At 37.6% G+C, this 5,026-nt stretch overlaps 1 pseudogene; it reads left to right on the top strand.

The window, feature by feature from the left end:
* The first annotated feature begins 466 nt into the window (after window positions 1-466).
* LOC110014027 lies at window positions 467-4,861 on the top strand (annotated as a pseudogene).
* The last annotated feature ends 165 nt before the right edge of the window (window positions 4,862-5,026 follow it).

Raw genomic sequence — 5,026 nt, 5'->3', positions numbered from 1 at the left:
AAATGAGAAAGATTAAAAAGATAAAAAGATTTTGTACATGAGACACACAAAAGGGAGATGCAAAAGGAAGGAGATATTTCACAATCAAAAAACTGCTGACAGAGATTTATTTATTTTGGCAAAGGCGGTTGTTCAAGTTCTTTGCTGGCAGCCTCGAAAGGGAAGTTTAAGATCCCTTTTTACATACATTTGAAGCATGCAGAATAAGCAAATACTTATTCCTAAAATTACTACTTCAAAAATCCATAAACAACATTTTTATTTTATTTTGACTACAATTGAGCCCTTTTTAAAACTAATCCGGGTGTTTGCCTAAGTGAGAAAAGGATTATTTATGCTGACTACTGCAGACATATTAATGGTAATTTTGAATTCTCAGAGCACTAATTAACTTCAGTTACTTAAAAGTATTTCCAGTTTGTTGAGTAGATTGTATAAGTTTTGAATCTTGAGTTTTTGTTAAAGTAGACTCCGCTCAGCACTATCTAATCTAGAGGTAGAGTTTCACACATGCAACCCATTTCCTGGTTTCATTGGCTCGTGATCCAATGAGGAAAGAAGTTAAGTCAGTTTATAATGACAAGGCATCACTTTTTGCTTTATTGAGTGTGAAACACACAAGACAGACAGACTTATTTTGATTAGACCTGCAAGAAGATTGAGCAAAAAAATAATAAAAAAAAATAAGTCAACGGGGCCACGGGTAAAGTTGCACCTTTTGATCTTTTAAAGTCTAGGTCAGCAAGGACATTTTCAGAGACTGCTACCTTTCTGCCATGTCTGTATTCATTGATCTACAATGGCTGATGGATGTATTTTCCTTGATGCACTTGCAGATATGGCAGTTGAGTACCACGTCTCCACAACGACAAATATGGATGTTGATGACAGTCAAATTGCCTACAGGAGACTTTTTGCGGATTCCAGCAATTTTCGCCATTCAGGTAAAAATAAAACAGCAACATTTTTTTCTTCAGTAATTTATTCTTAAGTGCCTACTTTTAAAAGCCTTTATAAAGCAAGCCATAGTTTTTACAATTTATCTTGAGTAAAGATAAAAACAGCAAATTGGGATTCCAAAAAAAAGACACATGTGGCTAAAAGTATGTTAAGATTTTGTACACTTGCATCCTACCACTGCAATTGTTTTAGCAACACATACATTTTTGTTTTAGAATTACTTAAAACCTTTGCAAATTTGCAATATGTGTGGCATTTACTACAATTAAGTTAAATTATTCCATAAATTAAAATAAAAACATTTGTTTGCTACCTTTTAGTTACTGCACTGAGAAACAGCCCTTTCAAGGTGGCTTCAGTGTGCTTCGGACTGCTTTGTGTGCTCCTGTTAGCTTGCGTCATAGGAGTAAAAGTCCACTGTAAGTCTACTTGGAATTTTTTTCTGTTAAGTACTCAAGGTCTTTCATCCTAAGGTAACAGTCACCATATTATCTTGTCTCTTTTGGGTAGACTCAAATGTAGTACAAAACCAAGAGAGCAATGTAAAAGACCTGACTACAGAAAAAGAGAACCTGGAACAAAAGGCAAAGACACTGCAGCAAGAAAAAAAGAACCTGGAAAAGACCTGCAGTCAGTTACGGGAAGAAAACAATTTGTCATTGATGATGAAAAACCAATTGCGTTCCGATCTTAATACACAAGGTGACGAATTACGTGAGCTTAAAAACAAACACAGTCAGTTGGAGACTGCTAACTCTGCTTTAAACAAGGAGTTGGTTCAATTAAAAGCTGATAAGGCTCAACTGCAGAGAGATAAAGAAACCCTAGCTACAGCCCAAACTGTTTTACAAGCACAATACGAATCTGCCATCAAACTAAAGAAGAATCTGCAGGAAAGTGTCAGCTTTGTGAGCAAAGACAGGGACATTTGGCAAAATAAATACAATAATGCAACCAGATCACGGGATCAGCTCCAGCTGAGTTACAACAGCTTAATTCAAAAGGTAGAACATTTACAGGACCAATTCAATTTCTCAACAAGTGAGAAAGATAAAATAACTAGTAGTCACCAAAATCTAACAATTGAGCTGAAAACTCTGCAGACAACATGTGAAATTATCAAAACGGCTCAAAATGAGCTACAGGCTTCTTACAATTCTGTTGTTCAAGAAAAACAACAGCTTCAAACTAGAATTAAAAACATTAGTGAAGAAAGAGACCTCCTGAAAATCAAAGCGCAAAATCTGACAGCCGAGGGAAACCGACTACAAGAGTGTTAACAAGCTGAACTCAACAATTCAAGGTAAGCAGAAACAAAGTGAAAATACAAACCTCGGTCTAGGTACAGCCTGAGATCTTATTAGAATAACAAGCAGTCAGTCTGGAGTGACCAAGAAATATCTTTTGATCTCAGAAAAGAAATGCCCAGCAGGATGGATGAAGTTTAAATACAGCTGCTACTTCACATCTTCAGAGAAGAATACCTGGGAACAGAGCAGAGAATTTTGCCGAAATAAAACGGGGGACCTGGCAATCATCAACAGCGAAGAGGAAATGGTGTGTTCAACTCGGTCAAAGAAAACCTTACAGGGCCTATTTCATGCTTGTCTTAAGCCTTTTAGAGTAAACTTTATCCATTTATATGACGATACATTACGAGAGAGAATCCAGTAATGGAGCTTGTATGTTTCTCATTTCTTAGGCCTTCATCAACACTTTGTACAAAAGTAACCAAGAACCCTGGATTGGATTGACTGATGGAGGAGTGGAGGGGCAATGGAAATGGGTGGATGGGACACCACTTACCCTAACGTAGGAAAATATGTTCTTAGCGGTGTTGATTTGTTGAAGGATTTTTTGCACTAATTTCAGATATCATTTTATGTAGATTCTGGGCTAAAGGTCAGCCCGACAGCTTTCAGGGAAGAGATCAGGATTGTGTTGAATTTTGGCATCGTTCAAAGGGGATTGGCGACTGGAATGACGAGAGCTGCAATATCAAAAATAACTGGATCTGTGAGATATAGAATACCACCACTGTCTACTTCTTCTGAAGATCATAGCCTGCAATAGAACACAATTTGATTGTCACGATTTGTTGTCAAGAAAACAAATGCTGCATTAACATCAATTCATGAATCAAATTTGCGTCCGCCGCCCTCTTTTGACGCGCATCAAATTTACTATTCGATGCCTAACCTTGACCCCTTGACGCCCTGGCCGCAGAGATTCGTTTGTTGCTAAATCATGGAAAACATTGATGATGTTGAATGCATAGCTTGGATTTATATGTCTTGGAGGGTCTACAGAGATGCCAGCATGCACATCGCCGTGCCCTTCACTCCTGCAGCAAGAGCTGCGCCTGGCTCACGGCCGTTTTAAATGTTACTTTCATCAGTCTGTGGCCCAGTTTGAGCATTAACCAGAGGCGGAAAAGATATAAATAAGACTGGAGAATCGTTTTATTATTCTATTGATGAAAAGAAGAAAAACATCATGATCCCATGGAGCTGGAACAATCTATGACAATATGCCAACCTCCAGCGGGTCAGCATAGCGAGCTCCTCTGCCACCCATGGTTTGGTAGAGCTAGCGTGCGCTGCCAGTCCCTGGGTGGCTAAGTTAGCTTGCTCTGCCAGACCCTGGACAGTGGCGCTCACTAGCTCCCTACACTGTCCACCGGGTGGCTGGCTAGCGTAGTGGGCTCGATTGCTCCTGCTCTATTGGCTGTAATAGGCTGGCGACCTGTCAAGGGTGTATTCTGCCTTGGCTCAACAGTAACCGGGGCATTCTTTGGCAACCCCACTGCCAAAGCGGGTTAAGAAAATGGTTGGAAATTCAGGTTGAAAATCCCCGCATTGAGCCGCCGTAATGGATTAATTTTTCTACCCTTTGTGTCGCTGAAAAACTCACATGCACAAAGTCCTGGACTCGCTGCACCCAACGCTCTAATTGCACCACACCTCAGATCGCGTACATTGACCTAGCATTGAAGCTCAACAGCCCTGACGTGCAAATCGTGTCTGGTATGAATGCAGCAAAAGAACAAAATTTGATATTAAAAGCAAACTGTATAGGACTAACTAACATATTGCAATAGAAATGCTCTGGTTATACAACTATAGCTTGAATAATTGTTATGTAATAACAACAAACAAAAGTTTGTGCCTTTAATTATTTGTTTGGATAAATTAAACAGACAACAATGATGGCTACTAAAATCAAAGTGCCTGGTCAGGAAACATTTCTAAAGCGTTTGTTTTCTGAACAACTCTGGCCAGTTAGTTATTCAGCCGTTTGATTATGATTATTGATTTCATGCACATACTAAAATGAGCATTACAATGAGTTGCTGATACAATCTAAATACACACCATTGATCTTTTATACATAAGTACTGGATTTTCTGTTTGTTGTTTTAAAAAAGGTTCTTATTGCTTTTTTTCTTCGCCACAAGCAGAAATGTAACATTCAGTTAGAGTAAATCAGAGCAGGCTAAAACAATCAAACATTATTGTTTTCAAAAAGTTCCAATTTTCTATTTTGTTGTTGTTGTTTTTAATTGCATAAACTGCATTTTTTTTCAAGTTCAGATTTTCCAAAAAAGAAAAAAGGAATTATTGTTATGTATAACTCTACAAATGATGGCAGAATCATGGGTTTGATGGTGTTTGGCTTAATGATAATTTTTTTTATCTATTTTTTAATATCTTCATTAACACCAATTCACAGTACACTGTTTTGTTCCATTTTTTCTTGTCTTGTCTTCATGAATAAGATGCATTAAAACATTTAAATTTGTGACATTAATGATGTCTGAGGTGGACCATTCAAGGAGGTTTTGGACACACTTTTCATCCTGTGTACAGTGTTTTAAAAAAACAAAAACGATTGAAATTGCTGCAGAGGGTCCTGTGTTTATTTTTCATCTGTTCATGACACCAAAACATATTGATCTTTTTCATTCTTTAAACTTAAAGTTATTTGGCAAGAAGCTATACTAAATATACTCATCCAATCAGTGATGTCCCTGAAAAGTGATTTTGTTTTTCAAATGTTTCTGTAA

The sequence above is a fragment of the Oryzias latipes genome, chromosome 1, assembly GCF_002234675.1.
Source record: "Oryzias latipes chromosome 1, ASM223467v1".
NCBI lineage: Eukaryota > Metazoa > Chordata > Actinopteri > Beloniformes > Adrianichthyidae > Oryzias > Oryzias latipes.
This window is presented reverse-complemented; position numbering and strand designations above follow the sequence as displayed.